Genomic DNA, 23,222 nt, shown 5'->3' on the forward strand with positions numbered 1-23,222 from the left:
GGATAGAGGTATTATCTAGAAAACAGATATTCAGCACCAAATGCAGAAAAATCCTGGGTATATAAAGTAAATCAGGGGCCTTGGTCTCAAGCGGTATAAAACCTAATGGGGAGAAAATATATAGAATTCACTATAATAAACTGAAAGCTGTGTATTGGTGTGAATATTGTCTTAGCTAAGGTAGCAGTGTAAAAGCTAAAGCAAAGAGGTCTCCTGGGAGGAGGAGAGGAAGTTCAAGGAGAAGTGGGATTGAACTTGGAACCGAGGGACACAGGAGCTCACAATGCAGGTTCACAATGGCACCCCAGTCTTATGATAGCCCTGTAACAGCAGTGAACCTAAAAATCCATCTCAGATAGTTGTAAATGGTGCGCCACCATTGAAACCCAACTTAAGAAGTACCAACTAGGAGAGATAATGCTGCAGAAGCACAGAGGTGAAAAGCCACAGCATGCAGAAAGAGCTAAATAATCTACTGGGCTAGAATTTAAGGTGCATGGGAAAAGTGGATACTACTCAAGAGGTAGATACAGAAGAGATCAGGGTGAATGCATGACAATATGCAGCTCTTAACTACTTAGCAGAAATCCCTTGAGAATAGATAATTCCTATGGGTCCACTTTCTAGAAACCTATGGAGGACTTCAACTCTCCATTCACTGCTTTCCCATGGTGGCTGGGTTTCAGTAAGCGCACAGGCATCACAGCAGTGTTTTGAAACCATTTGACTAGAAGCCTACATTTTTAAGAAGGCGACGGCTGGGTAGTATGCTGAGGTTACCAAGAGAAACTACTTGAGGTTAGAGGAAATGAAGTGGGGTTCTGGCTACTTCCTCCCACACAATACCCAAGCGTGTGTAGTGATTAAATATCATCGCGCCTATTACCCATTCTGGTGAGCCTGAACAGAACCACTGAAGGTTCCGAAGCAGAGGAATGAAGTTATCAGAGAGCAGTGGAAGGAACAGTTTGGGCAGCAATACAGGACAGAAGGCAACCACTCAGGCAGCAGCTGCCCAGAAGAACGCAGAGGCGAAGTTCTAAAGGCTTGCTTTCTGGTGCTGATGGAGAGGCTAGGGAAGAGGAGCTGTTAAAGATCTTGCTAGGAACAAAAGATCTGGTACCAATGAGAGCTTGGGAATGTCCGTACAGCAGGAACTCAGGGGTAGCCACTGGGTTAGGAGAAGGAATTGGGGGCCTGGAGGCCCATCAGATATGTTTATGTAGATTATTTCCTGCACAGCTTATGGGAAGATTTAGCTCACTAGTATATACAAACTGACTGACAGGATCGTCTGAAATGTTCATGAAACTAGGCACAGTGGTAGCAAGTGCCCATAATCTTAGCACTTGGGAAGTAGAGGCAGGAAGATCAGGAGTTCAACATCACCCTCCACTCCAAAATAATTCAAAAGCCAGCCTGGGCTGTGTGAGACCTTGTGTCAAAAAATCAAAACCTGAAAGGAGAGAGGGCATGGAGAGAGGGGGGCAGAGGCCGAGGGGGGAGGGATTCTTCTTTATAAGAAGAACCAGATGCTGCAAACTTTATTTAACCCAATGAAAAGTGACTTGATAAGCAGTAATATTATTTAGAATGTCACAGATTTGCTAAAAAGCCAACTCCCCCACCCAACAAAAAAAAATATTTTGTTTTCCTTTTTTGTGTTTAATGTCTTCTGTAGTTTTATAAGCAGCAGCTTCTGAACACAAGACTTTTCTCTCCCTCCCTCATCATCATATTTTAGTTTTATCTGATCGAAAGGGTGTGGCCCTCCATCCACAGTAACCACAAAGGCACTTGACAGAGAGCAGCTGGGGTGGGAAAGCCTTTTAAGTGCGCAGTAGTGAGTACAAGTCAGGATGGTATCCAGTGCACCCAACACTGTGAACATTAATACCAGATTGAAAGTATCCTTGCCAGGACATCTTCTGCACTTTTTTCTGTCATTCACACAGATGAAGCATAGATAGATTTTTTTTTTCCTTAAGTAAAAGTCTTAAAGGGATTTTCTACCTCGTTCCTCTTTGATTTTCTAAAAGAGAGTTTCTGATAGATGTTTGCCATAAATGAGCACTTTGAGTTTCAAATGGATTTTCCCCTTCTACTAAAATCAAAATGCAGTCAGCGCTTCTTGCACTCCTCCAGTTGAGAAGGCAGAGAGACCCTGGATGTCGCAGACCACAGGAGGGGAGGTTGACCACAGTGGCTCGTGCCCTAGCGCTTGGCTGTTATCTGTGACAGGCAGCTGCTCTGTGTTGTTCGGTGCACAATTCGTTTGAAGACGAAAAAACAAATGCATGAGACGGCAATGCTGATCGTGTCAGAGAGAACTTGATCTATTACACACCACACAAGAGCGAAAAACCAAGACAGGAAAGTGGAGTGGTGATCCCTATGCTACTTCACAGCAGGAAGGAAGCCCTGCCCTCAGAGACACAGGGGAAAACAGCACTCGATGGGTTCTCCTGCACACAGCGCCCCATGTGCAGAAAAAAAAAAAAAAAAAGGCGAATATGCATGGACATACAATGCAGCTGGAAAGATAACTCGGGGGTAGAGTGTTTGCCTAGATGCTCGAGCCCTGGGTTCAAACTCTAGTATTGCAAGAAACCAACAAACAAGCGCCCTCACTGCCCATAGCACTTCCTCCTCTCATAAATGCTGTGGAGTGTCTGCTGAATTACAGCTGTCCTGTCTGTAAGACAGCCTATGATAGCTCTGCCCACATAGAAGGTAATAGGACTCTGTGCTTCCCCTGCCAAAGCAGGTGTACAGTGCACTTATAATCATACTCCCCAGAGCATGAATCCTGCCAAAAAGGGGATCTGAAAAATGTGTAGACTTTATATTCTAATAATGACCTAACTGCTGCCTCGACCTCTAGATTTTCCTAATTAGTCAATGTTATGCCATAGCTACAAATTTTCTTTTCATTTCATGGATTCTTAGCTTGAGAACTAAGATCATTTTATCTAGGTTTAGATTTATCTAGATTGATGTTCCTCAAAATGTGTGCATTCCTATACAGATTTTATTAGGAGTAGTGGATATTATTAGATACAGATTCATAAATAAGGAACATCCAATTATGCATTAAAATCAAATAAAAATTCCATTGTTGTGGGAGAAGGGATGTGGTAGGGCGATGGAGTATTTGCCTAGCATTCACAAAACCCCAAGTTTTACTCCCCAGGGTCACATGACTCTGGTGTGGTAGTGCATGCCGGCAGTCTAGCATTTGGAGAGTGGAGGCAGGAGGTTGGGACGTTGCTACATAATTTCATGGCAAAGGCAGCTTAGGCTTGCTTCCTACCCTCACCCCTGTTTGTGATCTTTAGTTACAGCATTCCTGGAGAGCCGATCAGACATGACAACCACTACTGTAAACATGTGACTTTTTAAAGAGGGAAAATTTGATTTCCTAAAGTCCCCATCTTGGAGCCGTCTATATGAAGACACTGATGACATTAGAAATGGAGTGTTATCATGAAAATGAAAACCTCGAAATGCAGCCCGTGCTGTGTCCAGTCCATGTGGTGCCCCTTTCTCGACTAGTCAAGTAGCATCCACTCCTTATGTCACTCAGAAAACCAGCACGTTCTCTTCTTGCTTTGAGCTGATGAACATAATGCTGGCTTTAATCGCAGTTACCTTTCCGTTGGGTAACCCTCAGGTCTGTGATTGTGGCAAAAGCCAGGGAAAGCATTACCAAGAGGGAATTTAAAATCTACAAATAACCCCCAAACTCTTGTTTCTATCAACTGTGTTAATCTTCTTTCTTAATGTTGCTAAATTCGTTTCTGGGAACAAACACAAACTGCTAAGTATGTTGAGATTTGGCAGAAACTTTAAATGTTGGAGCCTTACATGTGTTTACTCATGGATTTGTGAGCTAAGCTGTTCCAATAGAATAGTTATTTTTTTCCAGTTTAACCAGAGCAAGACAATGTGTTTTGCTTTGACCTTTGCATAGGAAACACACCTCCAGTATTTTGGCTTACTGTCGACCCTTAGTAGGAGGAATATGAAAACTGTAAGGAAGTGATTCTGGATCTTACAGTAGTAGGGCTTTGCTTTCCGTAATCCTGGCTCATTCCTTTGACACATGTGTGCTGAGCAGCCACTGTCTGCCAAGCACTGTTCTGTATGTAAGCTCTACTTTATAACTGTTATGTGCGCCCCAGAAGACAGTGTAGGCAAGGAAATCAAAGAGTAGAGACTGTAGACGAATTTCTAAACAGTCTTATTAAATAAGAAACACAGGGCCAAATACAGACATAATACCTGAAGAGATCAGAGCAAATAGCCATGACTAGCCTTAGCTTACCACCAGCAGTAGCTTCCACAGAGAGAGTTTCTTCCTGTCTGACCTGTGCTTTTATTGCCTTCTCATTGGCTCTGCCTTCTCATTGGCTCTAAGTCCAACCACATGACTTCCTCGTCACTGCCTGTCTATACAGACCTCCAGGTCTCTATGCTTGGTACTGGGATTAAAGGCTTGTGTCACACTTTGGCTGCGTCCTTGACCACACAGAGACTCTGCCTGCCTTGTCATTGGATTAAGGGCGTGGGCTACCACCACCTGACTTCTGTTTATGGCTCGCTGACCTCTGATCTCCAGGCAAACTTTATTTATTAACGTACAAATAAAAAATCACATTTCAGCACAAATAAAGTAACACCACAAGAGATTCTGAGTTATATCTCCAAATTTCCTGTCAAAGGGACAGCAAGAGGGTTTGGTGGGTGTGGGGGATTGCTGCCAAACCTGGCAACCTGAGTTTGATCCCTGGAATTCACATGGTAGAAAGAGAGCACCGACTCCCACAAACTGTCCTCTGACCTCTACGTCTGTGTTATGGCAACAAGTCTTTCCCTTGTTCTTATTTTGTTTCCCTTGGAATTATTTTGTCTGAAACTTTACAAGCCTCTCCTCTGTGTGCTCTTGAAATAAACTCTGCATGACTGAAGAGCCGGGTTAATCACACTTTTCCTGCAGGGCGAGATAATTCTGTGAGGCAATAGCTACATCATTGGAAGCAAAGCCTATTTATCTCTGTATGACCAGCAGGCTCCATTGCGTAATCAGCAGTCTCTCTCCAAGCAAAAAGGCCATCTTTTAATGAAAGATGGGCAGTGAGACATAGAAACAGGGGCAGACAAACCTGGCCACTGGTCTACAGAGAGAGTTCCTCAAGTTCTTTCAGCATGAGTGCACTGGCCAGGAGAGCGGGATAATATTACTCTAAAGAACTGGGAGGATAAAATTTGATAAGGTAATTCAAGCAATAAATATTCCCCACGTGCTTTATCCAGCAGGCAAGGTATGTCCGAAGCAGAGGTAACGGTGCATGTGGATTTGAACCTTTGGAGATGCCGTTCCAGCTGCACTTTGGCAGGGATTGACGGTGAAAGGGGAGTAAAAGGAAGGAAATCGACTCATGGACTGCTTCAGAGAGAACAGTCAGGCCTTGTTGGGGTACAGGAGTAAGGACAAAAACAAATAAATGGATCTGAGCATCAGTGAGAGATTTTAAAGGGATTGCTGAGTAAAGGGCAGTTGGCTGGAAGTAGGTGGTAAGAGCCGGAAATGACACCCTATCCCCCCACTCTCCCACCCCCCCAACCCCCACCCTCCACCCCCCACCCCCCTCCCCCGCTTCCCAGAGCAGGCAGAGGTGCCTTTAGCTGGAAGGGGTAACATAAGAAATGCAACAGATCCTGTGGGAAAGATAATGTTCTAGAAAGGCTGTGTCTGAGATGCCCATGAGCCCTCCAGGTAGTGACACATAACGCGTGGTTAGAAACAGGTCTAGAGATAATGAAGAACGTGACGGGGAGCAGAATCCAGTACTCCGTGACTGTTTACTGTACAGCCCTCATGCTGCCTGAGCATATCTCTGCTTACCCCACATCTCTGCAAACATCAGCTCAGGGACCACGGGCAAGCTATTTCAGTGTATGTGATGGCTTCAACTGTCAACTTATCACCCAGGAAGAAAGTCCCCATCAGAGACTGTCTACACTGTGGCCTGTAGGCCTATCTGTGGAGAGTTTCTTAGTTTGGTTAATTGATGTAGGGAAACCCATTCCAGCCTGAGCAGCAGCACCCTTCCTTAGACAGGAGATTCGGCTCTCTGCAGCAGCAGAGAAATCAAGCTGAGCACAGCCAAGGAGACACGGGAGCATGCGTGCATTCATTTCTCTCCATTTCTCTCCGCTTCAGGCTTTGCCGTTGAGACTTCCCTGACAATGACGGATTGTGACTTGCACCGGAAGCTGGAATGAACCCCTTTCTCCCTTCAGGTGCTCTTGTTGGTATTTTATCAACAGAACGGAAACACAGCAGTGCGGCGCAAGTAGTTCATCTTGTGGACCTGTTTTGCAGCGACTGGGACTACTTCTTGAAAACCGACTTAGATCGTGTCTCAGCCCCCCAGCATTCCCAGTGCTCTTCAGAAAGTCTCTTTCTTGTTTCACTTCTTGTCATCAATAACCAGTGCCAAGGTTTGGATGTGGTTTGCTCCCACCCAAACTCGTGTTGAAGCTTAATTCCTCAGTGCGATAGTGTCAGGAGTTCAGGCCTTCCCCGGGGAACTAGGTCATGGGGGTGGAGGTGTTTCCCTCAGAAATCAATTGATGTCTTTCCTGAGATACTCTTTGGGGATTGGAGCAGTTACCAGGAGAGTAGGTTAGCACAAAGCAAGCTCGCTGACTAGCCACGTGATGCCCCCACACTAACTAAGAACTGAACACCAGCCAAGTGGCTCTTACCAAATGTGGCCCTTCAGATATGGAATGGAGAAGACTATGAGCCAAATCAGTCCTTGCCCTCGCCATGTACTCAGTCTGTGGCATTTGGTTGAACAGTAGAAAACAGACATAAAAGTACTAACTCTTTTGTATTTCAAAATATACATCAAGTCTGCCCTCAGCGGCCTTTCATTGTTACCGTTCAATTGTTGAGTGTAGCATGTTGGAATCTTGTAGCACTACCTCCTCAATATGGGGACACATTCAAATCAGTCGAGACACAAAGATCCCCGACATCCACCATGTTTAGTGTGTTCAGTGTCAGCGTGGACTGAGGCTATAGAGAACAGACAGAGATGTGCGAGGGCAGGACAGTACAGAACATGACTTCGTGAAAGATTTGTGAGTTAAGAGCAAAGGTGTGAGGCAGGAAAAGAATTGGTTAAGGGAAGAGCTTCAGATCCCAAAGGGTTCATAACCTATAGGAATCCTTGTGGTGTCTTTGGCAGCAGGGAATTATCAAAGCGCTTTCTATGGAGAGCTCTACAGTTTGGAAGGCTGATCCTTGCTTGTCCCATGGAGAACGAACCAGTAGAGACCAGAGTGGCGGCTGCAAGGAGTCTCTCAGCAGAATTCCTGGTGAAAGTGAGGTGCAGGCCTAAGAAACTCATTGGATCACAAAACCCAACACAAGAGAGGCGTGAAGGTGGGAGAGGGACTTGTGGGGAAGGTGAAGGGGCGCAGTGTGGTGGAGGAGGATCAGAGAGGGCAACAGGGGGTGAAAATGGCCCCCAGAATTACGGAAATTAAAAAGTAAATAATAAAAAAGCACGCAAAATAATCCTGCTGAGATATAACGGTGGCCAGGCCTAGGCCAGAGATGTGCTGTGGTGGGAGCGACAAAGGATCCTGGAGAGGTACTGAGCAGACATGCTTAGGGACCAGAAAGGATAAGGATGGAGAGGAAGGGGAGGAAGAAGGACCAATCATAGCCACCCATGCTTCTGAAATGGGAAAGAGGTGGCGGACTCATCCTGTATCCTTCCATGGTAGTCCCTGAGATGCTTCAATGTTAGGAGACCAAACTTTGTTCCATTTGAGTTACCTTCTCCTGCTAAAATAAAGCACACAGAGACACAATATCCCTAAAGTTAAAATATTATAATAAAGTTACAGTAGCCTTTCATCATATGCTGTAGAATTTTACATATTGAGTTACCATCTAGAAAGAAAGAGCTTCAGTCACCACCTCCAAGATTTGTTCAAAGCCTAAATATATTTAACTGATCACACACTTGTCCCCAGAATCAACCAAAGCTTTCCATTGGACAAGCACACTGAAAACTACCATGGCTTGTCCCAGTGCCGCAAAAGGATTTTTTTTCTGTTATTATAATAAAGCCTGTCTCTCTTCTATATTAAAAAAATCTTTTATTAAATCTTTTGTTTGCTTGATTGTTTGTGAACAGTGATTTATGTTGCCCAGGCTGGCCTTGAACTGCTGATCCTCTCACCTTCACCTCTCCAGCACGGGGAGTTCAGGCATGTACCACCCTGCGCAGCTCCCTAATCTGTTTTTAAATTAAGTTACCCTGAGGTGCCCGCTTCGATCTGCTAGTAATTCTGCTCCAGAGAGGATGTAATTCATCTGCAAACAAAAGGATGGTAAAGGAACTCCCGTGAGCTTCTTTCTCTGAAACCATTTTAAGAAGCACTACAAATTCATCCTTTTTTCTATGAACGCAAGGTTAGTTTATAAACAAATTCTGTACAGAAAATGGACATAATTTTAAAAAACAGTATTTGAGCCTATAATTGCTAATATAGTATTTGAAAATTTGACGGGAGGAGGGAAAGTACTACAGGGGAATTTTTATCTGAGTCTCTTGTTCAGCTGTGAGAAAGATGAATACGCAGATCAGTCCACGGTGCTCACTACAAATTCACTTATTTTAAGAAGGATGTTGTCAGTGGTACAGAAAGTAGAAAATTTTTCTGTCGCTTTACCTACACACGGCTTGCCTTCAGATTTTGTGGTTGTTTTGTTTTGTTTGAGACATGGTCTCATTCTGTAGACTAGGCTGATCTAAAACCCACAGAGATCCACCTGCCTTTGCCTCTCAAGTACTGGGATTAAAGGAGTGGATCCACATGCCAGACAATGTCTTTAGGGTTTTTTTATAAAATATTTTTTTACAATGAAAATGGTATATGTTCCATGTTTTCATTGTTCACCAACAGAGACAGTTACTATGTACCAGGCCACCATTGACGCTGATGGTATCTCAAGCACATTTTCCCTTTGTTGGTACTTTAATGAGTAGTTTTTTATTGTGATTAATTTGGGAAACATAAAGTAAAAACCCTGACGCACTTTACATCCATTGACAGCAAATAGTTTGCTTGTTCTTACCTTTGGGGAATAAAGAAAGTTATATTTGCTGAATGTAACCAATAGTTAGCCCAAACTTTTGGTATCAAAAAGTTAAAGAACCCTTTCTAAGGCAGCAGCTGGAACTGATTCCATATCCTATGCCGTGTGTGTCTTATACATTGTTTGGCATTGCCAGCAGAGGATCTGAGGCGAGGAGGGTCCACATGCTCTTAGGATGTCCTTTCCTAAATTGTATTTATTATTTCATGTGTGCCCACAATTTGGGGGTGAAGCACATGCTATGGTGTGCATGTGGAGGTCAGAGGGCTACTTTGTGGAATTAGTTCTCTCCTTCCATTTTTACACGAGTTCCAAGAATTGAACTCAGTCGCCACACTTGCTCAGGGAGCACCTTCTCAAACTGAACCGTGTCCCTGGCTCCAGGATATCTCCTTTAAAGAAATATCTGAGAGTCGAGATGATTTTCTTCATTTTGGTCTTTCCACTAGTTTAAATCCTCATGGAAGTTAGGACTATGTATTGCTTGGTGAGATAACAGTTGGAGTTCACGGCCAAAATTTGACATTAAAACATGAAAAAGGGTTTCCAGAATCAAACGAGTAGTAGAACATTCAAACACGCTGGAAGATAATGGATATAGTTTTGTTGTAATTTTACAAATATTTAAGAAAGTTTAAGTTTCTTCCAATGCTTAAAGTAAACATAATATCAAAGCCAGCATGCTATTATAAGCAGAGCTGTGTTTATTAGGAATTAGCTCTTTTGTTCTCTCAGGAGCTATATCTGGAACAGGGTTGACTTCACAGTAAGATCTCAACAAACACTCATCAAATGAATACATTAATGGATATATGACCAAACTCTAGAGATAATTCTACAGTGAGAAATAGATTTGAGGGAGCTAGCTAAAAAGAAGGGAATTCGACTCACAATAAAGGACAATGATTGTGCAGGGTGAGGAATACTAACGTGTGTGTGGATGTGAGTGTGGACTTGGAAAGAGTCACATTATTGTGATTCTATCATGCCATCTATTATCACAATTCAATAAGGTAATCAAAGCAAAGAAATGTGTAAAAATCAATGACTTGCAGACTCAAACTATTACTTGCAGATATGTCATTGATAATGGAATACATATGTAAATAAATAAAGATTAGTTTCACAAAAGTATCGAGAACCTACATAAAACTATATATTACCATTGAAAGATGTAAGAAAAAATGGAATATGGAGAGCCAACCACACACTGGATGATAAACTTGAAATCAAAAGCCAAACAACCTCCTGCCCACCTCTTAGAATGTCCAAACCTCTAAACACTGGCAATAACAAATGCCGATGTGGGTGTAGAGTGACAGCTCTCAGTCATCACAGTACTGAATGCAAAACCACAGAGCATGCTTCGAAGACAGCCTGTCGATATAGCAAACTGAAATGAGCATACTCTTAATGTGACCGAGGAATTATGCTTCTCAGTATTTACCCAAAGGGAAGACTTGAAAAGTTATAACCACATAAACCTGCATATAGATGCTTATAATAGCTTTGTTAATAATTACCAACACTTGGAGGCAATTGTTGTGTTATGCAGAAGATAAATGGATAGACATATCCATTTGTCATCAACAGTCCCAGGTTCACATGTGGTAACATATCACAATAATTTGGTGTTAAAAATGAGTCTTGAGAATACATAGAGGAAAAATTAATATTACTAACTGAAGGATGCCAATCTGAAAAGGCTACATGTACCTAATTCCAATGATATGACGTTCTGGAAAAAGAAAAGCTATGATGATGATAATAAAAGAAAAAAAATCATGGTTCATAGGAAAGGATGACTGAATCAGCAGAACACAGGGATTGTTTTTGTGGCTGTGAGTCTACTCTGCATGGTAGTACTGTGACAGATTTGTCATTACATGTCAAAACCACAGAAGGACAACACCAAGAATGAACCTTAGTGTGAACCTGGGACTGTTGATGACAATGATGTGTCACTACAGGCTCATTGATCTGAACAAATTTACTGCTGCGGTAAAGGATGTCAATAGTAAAAGAGGCTGTGCTTGGGGATGGGGGGCGGGGTTGAGGGCACAAGAGCTAGATCCAAAACTTCTGCCTAATTTGTTGTGAAATTAAAACTGCTCTAAAAATAATAGTTGAAAAAAATCCAATAGCCTTCACATGAAATCTGAATAAAAGATTCTAACATTTGTCTATTGTAATACATAAACAAGAGTTTCTAGGAACATTCTAAGAAGGAAGTTGTAGTGATAAAGATGCATAATGAAGGCAGTTCCGCAAGATATCAAAACATAATGTAGAGCTGCACTTCATCACAGCAATGCAGTGGTAGAGTAGGGAGAGGCATACAGAACTGAGGGTCAGGGTAGAAATCTGGAACTCAAGTTTCCCTTACAATTATGATTACAATGCTGTTGGTTGATTTTGCTCTTTTGGGGGGCCCCATCACCAAGCTCCCAAATAAATCACACATGAAGACTTATTCTTAATTATAAATGCCCGGCCTTATCTTGGCTTGTTTCTAGCCAGCTTTTCTTAAATTATTCCCTTTACCTTTTGCCTGTGGGTTTTCCCCATTCTTCTACTTCTGTAAATCTTACTCTTACTCCGTGGCTTGCTGTGTAGCTGAGTTACTGGCCCCTGGAGTCCTCTTCCTTCTCTGGCTACTTCTTTCTTCCTCCAGATCTCTCCTTCTATTTTTCCTTTCTGGATGCCAGGCCCGCCTATCATTTCTCCTGCCTTGCTATTGGCCATTCAGTTCTTTATTAGACCATCAAGTGTTTTAGGCAGGCACAGTAACACAGCTTCACCGAATTAAACAAATACAACATAGACAAAGGTAATACACTTTAAAATAATATTCTACAACATTACAATGAAAAGCATGTCAACCAGTGGGCCAAAACTGATTAATCATTTAGATATTTGATGATTAAATAAAAAGAAAGCAAGTTCACTCCGTGACCTGTGCATCTGGTCCTACCTCTGGGTTCCTACCCTGTCTGAGTCCTGTCATAACTTCCTTCAATGATGGACTATGGATATGGAAGCATAAGCTAAATAAACACTTTCCTCCCCGACTTGCTTTGGGTCATGGTGTTTGATCAGAGCAACAGTGACCCAGACTGAGATGCTCATCACAGCCATCCAGCTTCTGGACATTTCTATCACCCTAAAAGGAATTCCATGTTCATTAGGCATTCACTCCCCTCCCTCCCACCTTCAGGAAAGCACTTACATGTTTTCTGTATCTGTGGATTTGCCACTCAGTGTCACAAAAATGAAAGTATGCAATGGGTAGACCTTGTGTCAAGCTCTTTTCGCTTAACACGGTCCTGTCAAGGTTCACCCACATGTACAGAGTACATCAGTCCCACATTCTATTTTCTGACTGAGTAATATTTCTTTATATGAACATATGACATTCTGTTTATTAATTCATCAGTTAATGGAATTTTTAAAAAATTGTCTCTTTCAAGATAAAGAAGAAGATACAGTAAAGGATCAGTGAGCTGGCTCAGCCAGGTAAGGAAATTGCTACACAAGCCTGAGTTCAATCCTTAGAACGCAAGGTAGAAGCAGAAAAGCAATGCACAAAAGTTGTCCAGCTGTTTCTGACCTCTACCTATGTAGCATTGTATGTGTAAAACACACACACACACACACACACACACACACACACACACACACACAAATGAATAAATAAAAATAAAGTTTAAAAGAGAAAGCAGACCTGAATATTTTATAACTGATTTTCAGGGAAGACTTTGAAGCATAAAATACAAACCCAGGAAAGAAAACATGTAAATGAGAACATTCCATACAAAGGCAAGTAGAAAGCTCTATTCTTCTGAGATTTTAAGGTCATGGAAGATAAAGAAAAGCTGTAGAGAATTCCCAGGTTGTAGGTATTACAGCTTGACTCTAAAATGTCCCCTGTCCCCTGGCTCATGTTCTGAATGCTGGTTCCCAGTTGGGAGCATTAGTTTGGGAAGCTGTGAAATGTTTAGGAAGTAGGACAGAACTCCATCATTGTCACTAGGGTAAGTGGCCCTAACTCAGTGAGCCATCTCTCCAGCTCCATTTTCCTGCTTTGTAACTCGATACTCAGGCACTTATTTCAGATAAGACTGTCATAATTTTGTAGGTAAGACATCCCACAACCTCTATCCACTGAGTTGTAAATGTGGTATCTACAGGATAGATATACTTGGAGGGGTGAGTGTGAGTGTACCTTCCTGTTCATCTGTTACATGTTCCCAGAGATAATCTGTCAAAGCAGATGAGCACGTGACTTAACATATACAACAAACCTATAGATCTGAAATATTTTTCTCCTCACTCAGTAATAAGGACTAAGTTCTGGATATCTTTCCAGGCCAATGTCTATACATCTACTCTCCTCTTTAAAAGCTGTATTTAAAAATAATTTTAAATTTATAGAAAAGTCCTCAAACCCACGCACAGCAAAGAACACTAGTATATGCGAAGCTCGACATGTTGCCCCGTTTTTGCATATATATCTACTTTCTCACCTTCACATCCTACTCTTTAAACATTTTGCATACACTTTTGCCCTTATATATTGAGTACATGTTTTCTTAGGCATATCAGGCTGGAGAGACAGATCGATGGCTGAGAGTATGTACTCAGTTGGACTTCCAGTAGGTGGCCCACATCCACCCACCCAGCTCCAGGGGGATCTGAGGTGTCGATCCTCCATGGGCACCCGCACCCATATGTACAGACACACACATAGATTTAATTAAAAATCAAATTAAAAAAATAACATGGGTATACTCTTACACAGGTTTTTTTAAGCTTTGGTATATTTAACATTAATAAAATATGGGCCTAGAGAGATGGCTCAGAGGTTAAGAGCACTGACTGCTCTTCCAGAGGACCCAGATTCAACATTGATAAAATATTTTAGTCTTCATTTGTGTTCTAATTTAATCAATTAGTCTAAAAAGGTAGTTCTAAAGTTATGCAAACCACCCCCTCCCAAACACAACCCATTCTAAGGATAGAAATCACATTTAATGTTGCTCCATATTCCTATTGTGTGTGTTACTTTTGTTTCGTTCCTGTTGTTGTTGTTGCTTTTGGTTTTTGGGTTTGGGGTTTTTTTTGCTTTTGTTTTTGTTTTTTGAGACAGGGTTTCTCCCTGTAGTTTTGGTGCCTGTCCTGGAGCTCACTCTGTAGACCAGGCTGGCCTCGAACTCACAGAGAGCCGCCTGGCTCTGCCTCCCGAGTGCTGGGATTAAAGGCGTGCGCCACCACCACCGCCTGGCTGTTATGTGTTACTTTTATGTTGCTTTGGCCACAAAAAGGAAAGTGGTGCTTTGACCACTGGAAAAACAGAAAAAAAAAAAAAAAAACAGACTCAAGGAAGGGAATATTTTGGCACATGGTTTCAGTCCACTGAGTCAGGAAGAGTGTGGCAGAACACCACCACATCAGGTGGCTCAAAACTGCCTGTAACTCTAGTTCCAGGAGACCCAGCATCTTCTCCTGGGGGCTCCTGCATGCACATGGTGTGCATAAAACTCCCATGGACACACACAGAGGTACATAAACCTTTTATAAAAATCTTAGAAAAAAAAAAAGAACAGTGAAAGATGGATAGCTGAAGCACAGCCAGATATCGGGTTTCAGATTAGGAGTCCACATGACATTGTGGCTCACAATGACAGAGAGGTAGCCTATGGAGCACAGCCCAGTGGTGCTGGTGGTGCTGATGCTGCGGAGCACAGCCCAGTGGTGCTGGTGGTGCTGATGCTGCGGAGCACAGCCCAGTGGTGCTGGTGGTGCTGATGCTGCGGAGCACAGCCCAGTGGTGCTGGTGGTGCTGATGCTGCGGAGCACAGCCCAGTGGTGCTGGTGGTGCTGATGCTGCGGAGCATAGCCCAGTGGTGCTGGTGGTGCTGATTCTGTTCAATAACTGACACTTGGTGATGATCTATCACGTACTACCTGTGCTACATGCTGTATCTATGCTTTATGATTCAACCCTCACGACAACCCTTTAAAGATTTTTATTTTTATTATTTATTATTGGTAGAGGGGAGGTGTATGTAGGTGTGGGGGAGGCGTGCATGCCACAGCACACATGTGGAAGTCACCGGACAGCTTTGTGGGGTCAGTTCTCTCCTTCTCCCTTTCCATGGTTTCTGGGCTCAGAATCAGGTCTCCTGGTTTGCACAGCATCCATCTTTAATGGCTGGGCTACCCCACTGGCCTTTTGTCCTCCTTTTAAAGGAAGTTTTTTGTTATCTTTAAAGATTTATAAATAAGGAAGCTGAAATTAAGAGAAGACGAGGCACAGTTCCAGACTGACTGTACAGTATATTACAAATTGCTTCTCAATGAAATGCAGAACATGATGCCTTTTGTGCCTTTTTTTTTTTAAAAGACACAGTCTCACTATGAAGTCCAGGCTGGCTTCAGAGTGGTGATCCCCTTGCTCCAGGCTCCTGGGTGCTGAGATTAAGAGGTGCACCACCACCATTAACTCATTAACTTCTGACCTTTATTTGGGTATGTGTATACGCCTGCTGGGAATTGAGCCCAGGACCTTGCAAAAGCTAGGCAAGCATTCTACCACAGAGATAACATCCTCAGAAAAATCCTTATTTTGAACGAATATTTTATTCTAAGAATGTATGTCCACATGATATTACTTAATGATCATACTGATGGAAAACTCCTTTGTACCACCGATTTCTTCCATGGCTGTCTACGTCTCCATTCAAGATTCCTGACGACTCCCGATAGTCACTTGTCTTCTGGGCACATGCATCAATTAAAGATTAAAAGCAACACAGAATAATTTTTGCATCAGCAAAGGGCTTTTAACTGGGGGGCGAAGAATTATCCTCCTCTGCAGGCGTGAGAGAGGAAGGCACGTTCCTCCTCCTCATTCCTCCGTAAGAACCAATCCAAGTCTCATTACCATCAGCTTCTAAACATTTACATAACTGATAGCTTCGTTATCATGTGCATGCGTACGCAAGGATGAACAGATTACATGCAAAATGTGTGAAGACATGATTACAAAAATCTTTGATCTTTTAATCAAAAGAGTAAGCAGTATTAATTTGTTCAGCAAGTGAAACACAAATACTTTATTGTAATACTGCATCGAATTTCAGATACCAACATGCAAAAAGTATGCTTCACTAATGAAGGCTTGTTCCCGAGCATTTTTTCTGTGGCTCTAGGCAATGAAATCATTTCTAAAAGAATCAGTAAAACATGGTATCAAGTTATTTATAAAATGTCCATATGATCTATAAGTAAAACCATTTTAACTCCATGGTGTATGATTCTATAACCTTATAGGTAGAAATATCGGAGAAGCAGATAATGAAAGAATATAATAACCTTCAAATGGAATAAAAAATAAGCTTCAGATTCAAAGCCCATTTTTTTTGTTAATATTCACTTTGTGAAATCAAAAATATTGTTTTCTATCTATTCTTTTCTCAATCTAATGATGGAGCTAAATACATACATAAATCATTGTAACACAAATCAAGATACACTCTAATGTAATAACAATAGCAACAAATGAAATGATGATTATTTCTAGGAGAATCCTGGGAAACATCATAGAAAAGAGACTTAGAAGAGGAAGAAAGCAGGAAGTTGCAGAGGAAGTAAGCAAATAGAACTGGATGCCAAGTGTAGAGTCTTGACTATAAGTAGTCAAGTATGTAGACTTACATGATGAACTTTTTGTCTGCAGGAAAAAAAATAGAAAGTTGCAAAGTTTTCAGCAAAAAAGCAAGATGATCATACCCATTAGGAGGGCCCTGACAATGACTGTGAAGGGGCATAAGATCAGGGAAAAAAAATATAGGATGGAAAAACCAGTGGTTTTCTAGTTCTGTCATAGGTCGGTTGGTCTGTCTGTTCCCTCAGTGAGTTGTCGTGAATTCTCTAGGCCAGACTGCATTTCCCATAGCTTTGCAGTGCCCGAAGAAGTTCACATTTAGCAAATGTTGCTGAGTGCACACTTAAAAGGGAATGAGTTCATGTGCTATGCTAACAGTGGAGATGAGGTGCGTGGTGGTGCACACCCTTAGTCTCCGCACTTGGGAGACAGAGAAAGGCACATCTCTGTGAGTTTAGAGTCCTATCCTACATCCTAAGTTCCAGACCAGCCAGAGCTACATAGGAAGATACTGTCTCAAAAACAAAATGAGAGTGGGGGAGGGAGGAGAGGAAGAGGAGAGGAGAGAAACATAAAATAGAAAGATAAGAGAAAAAAATCCCAGGATAATTGAGAAGGTAATGAAATGGTAACTGGTGGCTATGGAGGCTGAAGGAGAAAAGCACGTCAAATTGTTATCATAAAATGTCCTGAGTAGTTGCTATGGGCCCATAGGTGTGAGTGGTGAATATGTAAAGAAGAATTAATATCTGAATTAATATCTATCAAAGAACTGGGGGTAATACTTAAAAGATAGGTAATAATATAGTTAAATAAAATAATGTATGTCCTATTCCTTCCTTGAAGCCAAACCCACTCTCAGGAGTCTTTTCTCAATCTTCCTTAGTAAGCCTATGTTTACTAAAAAAATAAAATAAAATAATTGTCAAAGAAACATGTTTCACTGAGCATGCGTAAGATATTTGCAAATAGTAAAGAAAAAAGTAATTTCTCTTGTCTGGAGAAATTGGCCAAAATCCTTATTAAGATAGCTTCATAAGACTTTGTAAAATAAAGAATAAGAATTTTCCAAATCAGGGCACAAGAGACCATCTCACATTGGTGACTTGATATTTTTAAGTATGTGGATGTCTGGAGGTCTCAAAAAACTTCATGCGCACGAGCGTGTGTGTGTGTGTGTGTGTGTGTGTGTGTGTGTGTGTGTGTGTGTGTGTATCAGCATTTTGACGGGAACTGGGAAGTAGTGAGAAAGGATGCTGGAGAGGTGACTAGGCAATGAAAAGTCTGTGTCCTGACAGGCATGGCAGTGCACACCTGTAGTCCCAGCAGTCACAGGGCTGAAGCAAGAGCATGAAGTGTTTGAAACCAGCCTAAGCTATGCAGCAAGATTTGATCTTTAAAAAGTAGCAGAATCTGTAGAAGTACCTCCGATAACGGAGTGCTTGCCTAACATTCACAAAACCCTAGGTCTGATCCCCAACACTGTACACACAGGCCTGGTAACACATTCTTGTAGTCTGAGCACTCAGGAGGTAGAGGCAAGAGGATTAGAAGTTTGAGGTGATTAGAAGTTTGAGGTTATTCTGGCCTACATAGCAAGCCTAGAAGCCAACCAGTAATATTATGAAACCCTGTCTCAAAATAAGTAAATAAGATAGATAGATGGATATATAGATATATAGATAGATAGATAGATAGATAGATAGATAGATAGATAGATAAATAGATAGATAGATAGATAGATAGATGAGTGGATAAATAAATAAATAAAAGTTAATTTTTTTTCAAGACAGAGTTTCTTTGTGTAACAGCCCTGGCTGTCCTGGAACTCACTTTGTAGACCAGCCTGGCCTCAAACTCAGAAATCCCCCTGCCTCTGCCTCCCAAGTGCTGGGACCAAGTGCCACCATGCCAGGCTCAAGATAAATTTGTTTTTAAAAGTCCCATGCTTTAAGTCAAGAAGGAATTTTCTTCTGTGGGCAAATGAAAGTATGTGCAAGTTTTAAACTAATGCATGGTCACTGTCTGGTTTACTCACAAGAGAAGGGCAGAAGTGAAGCATGTTGGTAGAAGCTTGATGAATGTGGAAAGGCAAGAAAGAAAGAGAGAGAGAGAGAGAGAGAGAGAGAGAGAGAGAGAAAGGGAGGGAGGGAGGGAGGGAGGGAGGGAGGAAGGAAGGATGTTAAAAAGATTACTGCAACAGGCCAGACAAATAATATTGAAAGGCTAACACAGACAGTGATAACAGAGGCTTCAGGAGGCATGAATTCCCGTGTAGACCAGCCAAGTCAATGAACCGTACCACCCATAAAAATACCTGGAAAATAGCATGAAGATGATTATCACTGAGCTATGAATGTCCTCACAGGGAGGACGTGAGGAGCGTGCTGTCCTAGTCATATTTCCCAAGATGTTATAAAATGACGCTGACAAAGGTAATTTTGGGAGGAAGGGTTTAGTTTGGTTAACAGAGAGTAAGGTCCACGTGGCAGGGAAGTCAAGGATCCGGAAGCAGCTGCTCACATTGCATTTGTGAAGAAAGGAGTAATGAATGCCTATGCTCAGTAGGATTTCTCCTTTATATGCAATCCAGCACCCAAGACCAGGGAACGGTGCCATTCACTGTCAAGGTGTGTCTTCCCACCTAAATTAACCTACACAGGCAGTCTCTCACAGGCATTGTCAGAGGCTAACCTAACCTGAATGATCCCCCACAGGTGTGCCTGCAGGCTTGTCTCTTAGGTGATCCTAGATCCTGTCAAACTGACCATCCACACTAACCATCACACATACTTTCGCCAAGAAGCATAAAAATGCAGTGCCAGGCCTGCGTGGGGGGCGGGGGGGTGGCTCTTAAAGTCCAAGATCACAAAGGGTGTCAACTACAAACACGACTGACTTGTTGGCCTTGCCCACCTTGAACTTGGGAAGAATGCTCGTGCCACCCTTGCCAGAGTTCTAAGGCCAAGATCAAGATCCAGAGCAGGCTGCAGCTCCAGCCCCAGCTCGGGTTCCCAGAGGTGTATCAGCTGCTGAGGGGTCCTATAATAAAGGTAACTATCTACGTGGTGAGAACGGAAGGCCTGGGTGACCCTGAATTGCCATCCGTATTTACAGGAGATGGGCATCTTACCAGTAGGCACACTACTGAAGAAAATGTCTCCCCCCACCACCCCACAAATCACTTACTGACTCTAGATCCTCACGTAGGGGTGGGACCTTGTAAGCCCCTCTTCCCACCATGGAATCTTTTAAAGGACTAGGTGGCTAGTCTATTGACCAGGAAAGATACCCATGATCTGAAGTAAAGAAAAACGCAAGTTATACAACGTATAACCCAATTTCTTAAATTTGCTTATTTTATTTTATGTGTATGAATATTTTGCCTGCATGTATGTATGGGCACCACGTGGTGCTCGAGGAAGTCAGAAGAGGGCATCAGATCCCCTGGAGCTGGAGTTCTGGAAACTGAACCCAGGCTCTCTGCAAGAACAAGTGCTCTGACAAACTGAGCTATCTGTCCGTCCTGATAATCCATCTTTTGTAACAAAACATGCATGTAAGTGCATGTTTAAATGACAGGAGTCTAAAAAGCAGGAAATCTATAGAAGGTAAAGTAAGGAAGCATAACATTACAAATCTAACTACGTGTGATACTAGGTTATCTGTAAAACTTAATTTGTCATTTGAGATTACATATAATGTAATTCTGTGAAGTTTGCTGGTGTTTAAATAACATGCTATTCACATGTGTATGCATGTAAACTTATATACACACACACACACACACACACACACACACACACACACACACACACACACATATGGAGTGAGGAGACGGCAGCCAATCTTCTACTCACTAGCCCACTCTATTCTTCATAGTGTTGTAATGGGCATTCAATAGCTTGTGTTTTTAAGGTTTTTGTTTTGTTTTGTTTTGTTTTGTTTTGTTTTTGTTGTTTTTAAGCTATCAAAGAAAATGATTATCCTGTGAAAGTAGAGAGTGGACACAAGGGGGCCCAAAACAAGGATCTGAGAAGTGCTCAGACCACAAATATAATTTACATCAGGAAGCTGAAAGAGGCCAGAGGTCTGTGTGCTAGCAGCTAGGAGCCTGTTGGTGTTGTAGACTTCAAAAGACCCAGATGGCCTGGAAGTGGCTAATAGTGTGGGGAGGCGGGCAAGCTTTGACTAAGCAATTTCTTGAACGTGGGGTCAGATTGTCCTTGTTGAACCGAGTGGCTGAAATGAAGACACTGAGGTGGCCGGGCAGCCAGTCCCCAAGAAGCATTTCAGGCAGAGGAAACTGGAGCACGCTGTAATCTAAAGCTGGAAGGCCGGAACGCTGATAAAGGCTGAAGGACCAGAGAAGGTGTGGCCACTGCTCTGTCAGATACATCCAAATTTCTTTTCAGGAGAAACTAACACTGCATACCTAGACTTTCCCGTTTGATTTCAACCCAAGCGTGTTCTTGTGAGCATTTTTACATTTGATCACAGAATCAGAGTCAAGGGCTTTTATGAGTAATTTTTAATTCCAAACTTTGGCATTTTGAGACAATAACAGGAACCGGAAAGCAGTGGCTGGGCAGGCTGTCTGTGGTGTGACGCACGTTGCTGGTCCGACAGCTGTAGTGGGTGTTGGCTTGATTCTCACAAAATGCAATCTTCTAATGCCGGATCAAACAACCTTGATAGTTCAAAGAGACAGCAAGAGTTAGAATAAACCACAACTAAATCCGTTGGCAGTAACATAACCCCACCCAAAGGTGTGTCCTAACACACTAGAAGAGAATACTCTGATGGTTTGTGCTGCACACCTCTTCACTATAGGAACTAGACCGTTTCTCTGCAAATCCTCTGAACACATACTAAACAAAGCTGTGGTGTTCAAACGTGCGTTGAGTTATTAAAAAGGGGCTAATGCAAGATAGACTTTTGACCTGAGTTTCCTTCCTCACCATCAGTCAGAAACTATCAACCTTCCTACGTGGTTAGGAAACACATGTTTAAATGACCTCAGCCTAAAACAGGAAGAACAGAGGAGGATGGTGGAATAAGAGAGGCTGAAATGCTCTCCACATCTAACAGTACATGATTTTGCATTACCTAGAAGACTCAATTTAAATTGTCATTTGGGATTCTGTGTGGTGTTGGTAGAAGGTGATATATTTACCATCAACTCATTCTGTCAAGGTTCCCCACAATATAAATTAACCTCACTCAGTGTTTTGTATACCAGAATCAGCTGCTGTGGTTCTCTTGCTACCTACTGATCTATGAGATGACGTCTTCTGGCCTAACAGGGTGGCACATGCATTTAAACCCAGCACTGAGGATGCAGAGCAGAGAGATCTCTGGAGTTAGAGGCCACTCCAGGCTGCACACTGAAACCTTGTCTCAAATGATTTTTTAAAATTCTTCTGATAATAATGATTGCCCCAAATTCCTGTTGAGTATCTTTTGTGAACTATATGGATGAGAGACTGAGCATGTAATAAGATAATGAAAAAGGGTTTGAAGCGTAAGATAGAGAAGGTTTAGGAGTCATGGGTAAGATTTCATGGGCATTAGATGTCACCTTTCAGATGGTAGAGTTTCTCCAGTAACCACTACACCTGTGTGTGTTTCCATTAATACATTTATCTTCCTCCAATTTCCTTTAATGGAATCATTTCTTTTTCTCAGATTATGAATGGTATGAAATACACAGGCGAGATCTTTATTAGAAAGCCTTTGTTCTAGAGTGAGTCTAGAGTAGCAGAGTGATTTGTGATCAGAAAAAAACAAGTTTATGAGAAGAAGAAAATGATGGAAGAATGTCTCTACACGTGTGCACATGTGGTGTGTGGATGTGAGGCTACAAAAGTTAGTTAAAACAGAGAGCTATTTCAGTTATCATCATGTGGCTGTTCTCGACTCTCTCCCATCACGTCTCTCCTCTCCTCTCCTCTCCTCTCCCCTCCCCTCCCCTCCCTCTCCTCCCCTCCTCCCCTCCCCCTCCTCTCCTCCCCTCCCCTCCCTCTCCTCCCTTCCCCTGCCCTCCCCTCCCTTCCCCTGCCCTCCCCTCCCTTCCCTCCTTCCCTCCTCCCCTCCCCTCCCCTCCCCTCCCCTCCCCCCTCTACTCTCTCTTTCCTCACTTCTCTTCTCCTCTTATTTTATTATTTTTTTATTTTGTCTTTTTTGGAACAGAGTCTCACTATGCTGCTCTGACTGGCCTGGCATTCCCTATGTAGACCAGACTGGACTTGAAAACTCAGAGATATCTGCTTCTGTGTTTTCTTCCTTTTGGAAAATATTTGTTTGAGCACTGCCTAATAGATTTTCTTGGCTCTAGGCCACAAAGCAATGCAGGCCTTGAGTGCC

Source organism: Peromyscus californicus, unplaced genomic scaffold, assembly GCF_007827085.1.
Source record: "Peromyscus californicus insignis strain IS unplaced genomic scaffold, ASM782708v3 Scaffold_9__1_contigs__length_137607984, whole genome shotgun sequence".
Lineage (NCBI taxonomy): Eukaryota > Metazoa > Chordata > Mammalia > Rodentia > Cricetidae > Peromyscus > Peromyscus californicus.